The following is a 12,016-nucleotide window of genomic DNA, read 5'->3' as shown; positions in this document are numbered from 1 at the left end:
AGCTAAAAGTAATGCATTAAATTAAATATTGTGACAGATTGGCGACAAAAGACTTTTATCGCTGAAACTAGGAAGAACTAGCGACGGATTCTTTCGTTGCTAATGAGAACAAACGGCGAATTTTGCTATGAATTGTAGCGACAAAAATAGTCAAAATAGCGACGAAACCAAGCAAAATAGCGACAGATTTTTCTGTCACTAAACTTGGCTACAGATATATTGCGTCTCGAATCCGTCACTAGATCTACGACGATTTTGCATTTTTTGTCGTTATGAGCTTAGCTACGAGCATTTTATAGACCAACTTGAATCCGTCGCTAATTTGTCGCTACACTGTTTTAGCGGCGGAAAAAAAATGTATAGCGACGGAATACATCCTTCACTAAACGTTGTTTTTTTTTGTCGTGATATATATACATAAAAATAAAATATTTAACCTATCTATACGGTATAATTTCCTGACGAAGGAGCGTCAGTTGACTCCCCTCGCTAATGAGTGGCTCCACCACTGTACATAAGTTACTCTTCGAGCTTGTCACGACTTTTTATGCCCTTATTCTCCCAGAAAATGGAACTAATACCCCTTTAAGACATGTATGACATGTATAACCAGTAGTATGATAGGAGTTATTTCACACTCTCCCTGTGTCTTTGGCACGTCATTGACATATCAGATAGTATTTTATTTTACTTTTGTCCCTCTTTCTTTTTCTCACTCCTATTCATTGTTTTGGTTTTTGCATCTTTATTCTAAAGGCCCTTGCCCATATATATCTCCATTGCCGGTCACTGCCTCTGTTCACGCTAACCACGTTTCATAAACTTTCAGTTTTTTAACTTGATGGAATAAGTTTTTGGAAAAGAATACCAAAAGGAGGTTGGGTGAGGAGATGAATTAGAAATGTTAAAGGTTGACTGGAAAAAAAATAAAAGTTTGTCGGAGAAATTTTTTCGGCCAACATCTGTTAACGCCTAACGCTACCCTTTAATAATAAAAGGTGAAGTTCTTCTTCAAGCAGAGGGCTGATTATGGGTTTAAATGGAAATGACTAGTGAGTAATGATTATCAAAATTATTGTTGAACCATTTTCACTTGTATTCAAAGAAGAATATTATGGTAAGAAGGAAAATAAAAGAAAATAAAATTTAAAGTGAATTACGAAACGAGGCATGTCACCATGAATTTCTTTTAGCAAAAAATAAAAAATAAAAAAATAAAAAGAAACCATGAAGTTCTGATAATCTTATTTTGTTAAATTTAGTATCACATTTAAATTGGTGTTGTGTCTACAAAATTAAGGAGAAGAAGAGTGCAAAGGGGCATGAAGAAGGAGAAGAAGAGGGCGGGTGAGAGGTGAAGAAGGACAAAGGAGAATAAAAGGTGTGGGGGGGGGGGTGGGGTGGGGCAGAAAAAAAACTTATTTTTTGCTTTAAAATCGATACATGCACGCCTCTCTTTCCATAATATTTGACTTTTATGTCACGTTAGTTTTTGAGGTGGAGTTAGTTCTACTTCAAAAAAGATTTGGGGGTAAATGGTCGCCCCTAAAGTTAAAATGTATAACTGAATTTTTGATGGAAAATTTAGATTTTATTTTAATAGACTTTACTTGCCTAATCCTTCAGCTGCCTATGTATCTAGTTCTCTAACATTGGCTATATTTTAGGTCTACGACCATATCATACACATATTGATGTTGGGTATGCGCTCGTAAATCTATTGCATTATCTACCTTCACATTTGTGGGTATGAGCGATAGGGCCACCGAAAATAGGAATTTTTATAAAAATATTTTGTAATGACCCGACCGGAAATTTTAAGAATTAACGTCCTGATCCCCTATTAATTGTTTCCTCCGTGTTATTTTCTGTTATTGTGAGTTGCCGAGAGGATTCGTTTGGTGTTTCGGAATGTTTTGGGACACTTAGTCCCAAAATGAGAGTTTAAGCTGTAGAATTTAGACCATAGTCGGAGCAGTGTGAAGACAGCCTCGGAATGGAATCTGTCCATTCCGTTAGCTCCATTGGGTGATTTCGGACTTATGGGCGTGTTCGGATTATATTTTGGAGGCCCGTAGCTTATTTAGGCCTGAAATGCCGAAAGTTGAACTTTTGAAGTTTCCGGTTCGATAGTGAGATTTTGATAAAGGGTTCAGAATGGAATTCCATAAAGTTAAGCAGGTCTGTGGTGTCATTTGGAACGTGTATGCAAAATTTCAGGTCATTCGGATGAGGTTTGATAGACATTTTGATCGAAAGAGGAATTTGAAAGTTTTGGAATCCTTAGGCTTGAATCCGAGGGTGAATTGGTGTTTCGGCATTGTTTTGAGTGTTCCGAGGGTTGTTACAAGTTTTAATAGTGTTATGTGACTTGTTGGCATGTTTGGTTGAGGTCCTGAGTGCCTCGGGATGGATTTGGATGGTCGATGGAGAGTTTGAGTTTGGAGTTATGCTGCAAATTTTTCTGCTTCTGATATCTCCGCACCTACGGATTGGGGACAACAGGTGCGACGCCGCAGATGCGGAGAAGGGGGTCGCAGAAGCGATTATGGTCAACATGGGTCTTGTCCCCAGATGTGGTGCTTTAGGCGCATATGCGGGACCGCAGGTGCGGTTCCTGAACGCAGATGCGGCCCTGAGGAAGTTAATGAAAAACCACAGATGCGGTTGTCTTGACCGCAGGTGCAGTCCGCAGAAGCGCTATTTTGGCCGCAGGTGCGGAATCCCTGGGCTAGAACCTATATAAGGCTTCCTTCGCGATTTTTCAGCTTTATTCCACCATTGTAAGTCGGATTGGGAGCTTTTTGGGAGATTTTGAAGAGGGGATTCAAGGGAACTTCATGAAGGTAAGATTTTTGGAACCAAAACTCGTTTCTATGGTGATGTTCTGCTGATTAGGCAAGGAATTATGGAAATTTGTAGTTAAAACTTGGGGGTTTAGGGTTTGAAATTAGAGACTTTGATTTAGGGATTTGAGGGGTCGTTTGTGGTCGGATTTTGATGTATTTGGTATGTATGAACTCGTGAGAGTGTAAGGATTCTAGTTTTGCGAATTTTATCTGATTCCGAGACGTGGGCCCGGGGGACTTTTTGGGCAATTTTCTTAATTTCGCGTATTAACTTCGTATTAATTAGTTAAATTAGTTACTTGAAGTTATATTTACATTATGCAATTACTTTGAAAAGATTTGGGCCATTTGGAGTCGGGTACTTGTGGCAAGAACGTGATTTTGAGTTGATTGAGCTGGTTCGAGGTAAGTGGCTTTCCTAACCTTGTGTGGGGGAACTCCCCTTAGGATTTAGTATTGTGTTATGTGAGTATCGTGTACGTGAGGTGACGAGTGTGTGCACATGTTAATTGTTGAAATCCCGTTTTCATTAAATTAATACCTATATTTTCTTATAATTGAGCAATATTTGTACTTGAAGTCTCTTGCTAAGTTTAGGAAAAACATGCTTATGTGATTTAACTGTCTTGCCTGCTTGATTTGCCTACTTGTACTCCGTGCAACATGTTAGAGTAGAATTTCCTACTTAAATTCTAGAATAGAACTATAAAGTCTTCTGAGATTGTTATGTGATTTATTTGGGACTACAGGACGATATCCCCTATACTGGATATTTACTTTGGGACTACGAATTGCTATTCCGGGAGTTTTCCCTGCATAATCATGATTCGGACTACGGGACGATATTCCGGAAGATCCTCTGAACATTTACATTTGGGACTACGGGACGATATCCTGGGAGATCCCCTGTTGCTATTCTGTGTACTAAGTTAGATTCTTTCTGTGCTTTTATTTGTTGTAGACTGCTAGCATTTTAATTATGTTGTCATATTTCACACTGCTTTACCTTATTTTTTTTATCTATAATCAGAAGGGCCCTGACCTTCCTCGTCACTACTCGACCGAGGTTAGGCTTGGCACTTACTGAGTACCGTTGTGGTGTACTAATGCCCTTTCCTGCACATATTTTTCGTGCGCAAATCCAGGTACTTTGGCACAACCATACTTCCAGTGAGGCAAGGCGATCTTCAGAGATTTCGAGGTATATCTGCCACGTCCGCAGACTGAGGAGTCCCTCTCTTTTCTCATTTCTAGCTTTAGCTCTCCTGTATTTACTTTGTTTAGATATTCTGGAGTTAGAACACTTTGTAGTTATTCCACAACTTGTGATTTCATGAGATTTCCGGTTTTGGGAGTTGATTCAGTCTGAGAGTTCATATTTGTATATGCCCAACGGCATCTTAAACATTTTATTTATGTTTTATCCGCTATTTTGGCTAGCTTTATCTCTCATTTTCTTTTCCGCAAATTGTTAGGCTTACCTAGTCGTTGAGACTAGATGCCGTCACGACAGTTCACGGAGTGCGAACTTTGGTCGTGACATATTAACCCATCCATAATAGGTAGTGTCCCGTTAGACTTGTTGTTTCTTAAAACATGAGCAGGGACATGTGCTTGGACTCCACAAGTTCATATATCGCCTCAATGCAGGTCAAATCACACATCCAAATATGGGGCATTATGGTAGTTTACATGATAGATTTATATGGCAAATTTTTTACTTTTAGTGTACATGGTAGTTCAGTTAGAATTTTGTTTCATGTCAAAGAGTTCTGAATTTTTCATTAAAGTTTGAGATTGTTTTTAGTTTGACAGCTATAATGGACATATGTTTAATTGAATCATAAGGCAATCAAATAAAAAATATTTTCCAACAAAAGTATTATAATTACTCATACTCACACTTCACCTAATGATAAAAGAAAATGATATGAGTTAAATTATATATATAATAGCATTGGAAGAATCATACACCTTAACTTTTACATTTATGTTTAATATTTCACCTTAGATTAATTTATATAAAATATATACATAAAAAATATTCTTGTATGACATATTATATAAATTAGCAAAACAATTGACTACTTATTTGTAGAACTCTAATTAGGTAATACAAACTTCATATTAATAAGTAATTATATTTAATATTTTTTCAAAGGTAAAAATCTGGTTAATATTATAAGAGAAATTAGTTTATCTTTTGAAATAAAAGGAAAAAGTTGTTAGAGGTATGTTTTAATGATGGAAAAAAATAACTTACTTCTGTTGCAGGAAAGCAAATCCAAAAAAGGAAGTCAAAAAAACAGAATCAAAGAGCAAAAGATGGAAGGCTAAGAATGAAGAAGGGAGCGAGATCCCGCTAAAGATCCAGAAGGAATGAGATTATGCTGAAGATCCAGAAGCAAGGATTAAGGAATCAATTATGCTCATGATTACAAGCATCAAGCAGAATAAATATTTGATCCTGTTTATTTGCAAAAGTCAAGAGAAAGGTATATCAATCAATCTGTGTGGAAGATGTGTTGAAAATAATCTATCACGACTTTCAAGGAAGCAACACTCATCATGCCACTTTTCAAGGACCAAGTATTGAAAGTTCCTTCCTTATTCTTGGACGGAATCAATTCAAGATTCATTCTAAGGATCAACTCCTATGGGTTGCCCATCATCTAAGGATCCGTCATATCAAAGAAGACTTGCCCTCTGTCACGACCCAAAATCCACTAGTCGTGATGGCACCTAACCCAACCCGCTAGGTAAGACAATTAACAATTATCCATTTCTATTTAACTTAATAAAATAATTAAATAAAGGAATTATCTAAATCTTATACATTTCCCAATGATTGATAGTACAAATCATGAACTTCTAAGAGTAGAGATTTCAAAACTGATAGGAAATAAATACATCTTCTATTTGAAAAGTACATAAACAGAGTTACATAATCTAAGGCTACCATGAACAACATGCATCTACATTCGGGACGCAGGTATATCTTTCAATCCAGCTTCCGTCGAATACAGCAACATCGACATCCAAAATTTGCACGCAATGTGCAGAAAGTGTAGTATGAGTACAACCGACCTCATGTACCCATTAAGTAACAAACCTAAACTTAGGTTGAAAGCAGTGATGAGCTGGAACATAAGTTGGGTCCAACACCAATAATTAATAGCAGTTTATAACACTGTAAAAGAAATAAATAAAGAAATAGCTCAGAGATTGTCACGACCGGGATTTCCCACCCTCGGGGATCGTGATAGCAACTACTAGTGAAATCTAGGCAAGCCAATTATTCCAATTATTTTACCCTTTCCATTTTTATTCCCTTAACAGTTGGGAGTTAACATTTTATAAATAGCGGAAATAATAAAGCAAAAGAATGAAATATAACAATTTAAAATAACACCGATACGAATCCATAAACATAATTCACCCAGAACTGGTGTCACAATCTCACAAACTATCTAAGAATACTACAAATAAGGTACGAACAAAATAGATACATGTTTGTCTCTGAAATAGTAAAGAACAGAAGAAAAACTATATATGAAGGGGACGCCAAGGCCTGCGGACGGTTGCAGGACTACCTCGGGTCTCCTGTGGACTGAAGGCAACATCCTCACTATGGTCCAAAATCTCCAGCACCGGGATCTGCACACAGTGCAGAGTGTAGTATTAGCAGAACCGACCCCATGTGCTGGTAAGTGTCGAGCCTAACCTCGGCGAAGTAGTGACGAGGCTAAGACAAGACTACCAAATAAACATGTGCAGTTATATCATTTACAGCAAGTAATAACGACAAAAACTAGTAGATAAAGATGGAAAGGGGAAACATGCTCGGGGAATATCATGTACAAACAGGAATTTAGTAAAGAAGCATACAAAATACAAATATTCAGCTATAAGCAAGAATAAGGAAATCAATGACAAGTGCATGGCATCACCCTTCGTGCTTTCACTCTCGTTCCCACCATAAGAACCAATATATTCAGAATGGCATGACCCTTCGTGCTTTTACCTCACATAATCATGGCACGGCATTATCCTCCGTGCATTATCACTCATATCATGGCACGACATCACCCTTCATACTTTTACATTTATAATATCGGCAAGGCATCACCCTTCATGCATTAACACTCACTCACAAATATCACGCACGGCATCACCCTTCGTGTTTTTACACTCATTCTTACCCAATCAACAATCACAAAGCAATTTGGGCAAGGGAATAAATAAAAGCATAATAGAATCCCGACATAGGAATAATAGTATAACAATAACATCCCGGCAAGGGAGACAATATCATAAACCTCTTCTCTTTTCCACAATTACTTCACAACTCAATTCTCAACTTGGGCCAACGCTCTACAATGTTCAATTACCAAGAATACTTCCACAAGCCTTGTACAACATTGGAAATAATCATATTAAGCATGGATAATACAAAACGGAGTCACATCGATCATAGTATAAGACTCACGGGCATGCTTGACACCTACGTATAGATGCTCGTCACCACACCTATACACCGTGCTGAACAATTAGTAAATAAGACACAACTCCTAATCCCTCAAGCTAAGGTTAGACCAAACACTTACCTCAATACCACGAACACAATCAAGCCTCAACTACCGCTTTACCCCTCGATTTCACAACCAATTCGTTTGTATCTAGCCACAATTTACATAACGATATAAATAAATGCTAAATTAATCAATTCTAATGCATGAGAATATGTTTTCTAATGATTTCCCCAAAAAGTCAAAATTCAACCCCGGGCCCACATGGTCAAAACCCGAGGTTCGAACCAAAACCCGATTACTCATTTATTCACGAACTCAAATATATAATTTATTTTGAAATCGGACCTTAAATCGAGGTCCAAATCCCCAAAAATCGAAAATCCTAAGTTCTACCTAAAAACACCTAATCTCCCCATGAAAACCCTTGATTTTGAATTGAAATCATGTGAAAAGATGTTATGGATTGAAGAAAATAAGTTAGAAGTTGTTTACCTATGTTTTGGAGAAGAACCTTTCTTTAGAAAATCGCCCAAGAGAGCTTAGGGTTGAAGGAAATTTGTAAAATAAAGAAAATTTTGTCTAAGTTTGATTCTACACAGGCGCAAATATCGTATTTGCGATGTCACGTTCACAAATGCAAACTTGCAATCGCGGCCCAGGCTTCGCAAATGCGAAGGTAGGCCTGCCCTGTTAACTTTGCAAATGCGAACCATCGTTCGCAATTGCGATCACTGTTGGAGTCACTTTTGCGACATGGAGCTTCGCAAATGCGAATGTCCCCCCTGCATAGTCATCACAAATGCGATGGTTAGTCGCAAATGCGAGCTCGCATCTTCGAGGTAGGCTTCGTAAATGCAAAGCCTGCAGACCTGCAACACATCAGCAGCTGCTCCTAAGTTCAAAACACTCTGCGGCCTATCCAAAACTCACCCGAGCCCTCGGGGCTCCAAACCAATCATGCACGCAAGTCTAAAAACATCATACGAACTTGCTCGTGCGATAAAATCATCAAAATAACATCAATAACTATGAATTAAACCTCAAATTCATGAAATCACTCAAGAATATCAAAATTTTCATTTTCTCAAATAAATGTCCGATTTATACTAAACGAACTCTGATTCTTACCAAACTTCACATATTCAACTTAATTAATATATAAGACATGTACCGGGCTCCGGAACTAAAATACGGGCCCGATACCATCAATTTCAAACATCTTCACATTTCCAAAAACTTTTATAATTTCAGTTAAACAATTTCTTTCAAAAATTCATTTCTCAAACTTGGGACCTCGGAATTCGATTTCGGGCATACGCCCAAGTCCTATATTTTACTACGGACCCTACAAGACCATCTGATCACGAGTCCAGGTCTGTTTACCAAGAATTTTGACCAAAGTCAACTTTAATCAATTTTAAAAGCTAATTTCCTTATTTTTCTTAGATTTCACATAAAAGCTTTCCGAAAACGTGCCCGTACTGCACACGCAAATCGAGGTGGGATAAAAAGAGGTTTTTAAGGCCTCGAAACATCGAATTTACTTTTAAAATACCTTTAAAACAATCGTTCATTCTCGAACAGACATAAGAAAAGTACCTGAGTCGGAGAAAAGATGGGGATATCGGCTCCGTATATTGGACTCGGACTCTCAGGTAGCTTCCTCGGCAGGCTGACCTCTCTACTGAACATGAATAGAAGGGAAACTCTTCGATCTCAACTGATGAACCTGCCGGTCTAGAATAGCTACCGACTCCTCCTCATAGGACAATTCCTTGTCCAACTGGACATTGCTGGAGTCTAACATGTGGGATGGATCGCCGTGATACTTCCGAAGCATGGACACATGAAACACTAGATGCACGACTGATAAACTCGGTGGCAACACAAGTCTGTAAGCCACTTCTCCCATTCGATCAAGAATCTCAAATAGTCCAATGAATCTAGGGCTAAGCTTGCCCCTCTTCCTAAATCTCATCACGTCTTTAATAGGCGACACCCGAAGCAACACCCACTCATGAATGCCACATCATGAACCTTACGGTTGGCATAACTCTTCTGCTTGGACTGAGCTGTACGAAGACTATCCTGAATGATATTAACCTTGTCTAAGGCATCTTGTACTAGATCCGTACCCAACAACCGAGCCTCTCCCGACTCAAACCACCCAACCGGTGACCCACATCGCCTACCATATAAAGCCTCATAAGGAGCCATCTAGATGGTCGACTAGTAGCTATTGTTGTAGGCAAACTCTGCTAAAGGCAAAAACTGATCCCACGAGCCTCCAAAGTCCATAACACAAGCTCGGACCATATCCTCCAAAATCTGAATAATACGCTCGGACTGCCCGTCCGTCCGAGGATGAAATGTTATGACCAACTCGACCCGTATGCCCAACTCACGCTGAACTGCCCTCCACAAATGTGAGGTAAACTGCGTACCTCTGTCCAAAATGATAGACATAGGCACACCATGAATACGAATAATCTCCCGGATATAGATCTCGGCTAACCTCTTAGAAGAATAGGGAACTGCCAGAGGAATGAAATGTGCTGACTTGGTCAGCCTATCAACAATAACCCACACTACATCGAACTTTCTCTGAGTCCGTGGAGTCCAACAATGAAGTCCATAGTGATACGCTCCCACTTCCACTCAGGAATCTCAATCTTCTGGAACAAACCACCAGGTCTCTGATGTTTGTACTTTACCTGCTGACAATTCAAACACCGAGCCACATATGTGACAATATCCTTCTTCATTCTCCTCCACCAATAATGCTGCCATAAGTCCTGATACATCTTAGCGGTGCCCGGATGAATATAGTACCGAGAACTATGGGCCTTCTCTAAAATCAACTCTCGAAATACATCCACATTAGGCACACAAATGCAACCCTGTATTCTCAAAACTCCATCATCTCCTAATGTAACCTGCTTGGCACCGCTGTGCCGCACTGTGTCCCTATGACACACAAATGAGGATCATTATACTGCATATCTCTGATATGCTCAAATAATGAAGAATGGGTGACTATACAAGCTAACACACGGCTGAGCTCAGAAATATCCAACCTCACGAACTGATTGGCAAAAGCCTGAACATCCAAAGCAAGCAGTCTCTTACCGACTGGAATATACGCAGGACTACCCATACTGCCTGACTTTCTACTCAAAGCATCGGCCACCACATTGGCCTTCCCTGGATGATATAAGATGGTGATATCATAGTCTTTCAACAGCTTCAACCACCTCCTTTGCCTCAAATTTAGTTCCTTCTGCTTGAACAAATATTGTAGACTCTTGTGATCCGTGAACACCTCACATGACACGCCATACAAATAGTGCCTCCAAATCTTCATCACGTGAACAATGGCTGCTAACTCCAAATCATGAACTGGATAATTCTTCTCATGAATCTTAAACTTTCATGAAGCATAAGCAATGACCTTGCCATCCTGTATCAACACCGCACCAAGTCTAATATAGATGGGTCACAATAAACTGTATATGGACCTGAACCTGTGGGCAAAACTAACACTGGCGCCGTAGTCAAAGTTGTCTTGAGCTTCTGAAAGCTCACCTCACACTCGTCCGACCACCTCAACTGGGCACCCTTCTGGGTCAACCTGGTCATCAGGGCTGCAATAGATGAAAACCCCTCCACAAACCGACGGTAATAGCCTTCCAAACCCAAGAAACTCCGGATCTTTATAGCTGACGTGGGTCTAGGATAGTTCTTGACTGCCTCTATCTTCTTCGGATGCACCTAAATACACTCTGCTAAAACAACGTGACCCAAAAATGCAACCGAACTCAACCAAAACTCACACTTTGAAAACTTAGATATAATTAACTATCTCTCAAAGTTTGAAGAACAACTCTCAGATGATGCTTATGTTCCTCCCAACTGCGGGAATAGATCAAAATATCATCAATGAAGACTATCACGAATGAATCCAAGTAAGGCTTGAACACTCGGTTCATCAAATCCATGAAAGCTGCTGGGGCATTTGTCAATCCGAACGACTTCACCAAGAGCTCAAAATGCCCGTACCGAGTGCGTAAAGCTATCTTAAGGACATCGGATGCCCTAATCCTCAACTGATGGTAGCCAGATCTCAAGTCAATCTTCAAAAATACCTTGGCACCCTGAAGCTGATCAAACAAATCATCAATTCTCGGCAATGGATACTTGTTCTTGATTGTAACCTTGTTCAACTACCGATAATCTATACACATCCTCATCGATCTGTCCTTCTTCTTAACAAACAACACCGGCGCACCCCAAGGAGAGACACTAGGTCTAATAAATCCCTTATCAAGCAAGTCTTGCAACTGCTCCTTCAATTCCTTCAACTCTGGCGGGGCCATACAATACGACGAAATAGAAATGGGCTGAGTGCCCAGAGCCAAATCAATGCAGAAGTCAATATCCCTGTCGGGTGGCATACCCGGCAGGTATGAAGGAAATACCTCAAGAAACTCACGAACAACATGCACAGAATCCATAGAAGGAACCTCAGCACTAGAATCACGAACATACGCCAAATTGGCTAAACATCCCTTATCAACCATACGCCATATATTAGATAACCCTACGGGTAGAATGACCAGAAGTCCCTCTCCACTC

The 12,016-nt window shown here is 39.5% G+C and overlaps 1 long non-coding RNA gene across 1 annotated transcript in view; it reads left to right on the top strand.

Moving 5' to 3' along the window:
- Nucleotides 1–5,179, top strand: part of LOC138877098 (uncharacterized) — a 61,615-nt gene extending 56,436 nt beyond the window's left edge. The window contains exons 2-3 of the long non-coding RNA XR_011402414.1: nt 3,995–4,050; nt 5,124–5,179. This is a non-coding gene — a long non-coding RNA (uncharacterized lncRNA). The remainder of the gene's footprint in view (nt 1–3,994; nt 4,051–5,123) is intronic.
- Nucleotides 5,180–12,016: the final 6,837 nt, after the last annotated feature.

Source organism: Nicotiana sylvestris, chromosome 9 (genome assembly GCF_000393655.2).
Source record: "Nicotiana sylvestris chromosome 9, ASM39365v2, whole genome shotgun sequence".
NCBI lineage: Eukaryota > Viridiplantae > Streptophyta > Magnoliopsida > Solanales > Solanaceae > Nicotiana > Nicotiana sylvestris.
The sequence above is the reverse complement of the archived record's forward strand: the minus strand, read 5'-3'. Positions and strand labels throughout refer to the sequence as shown.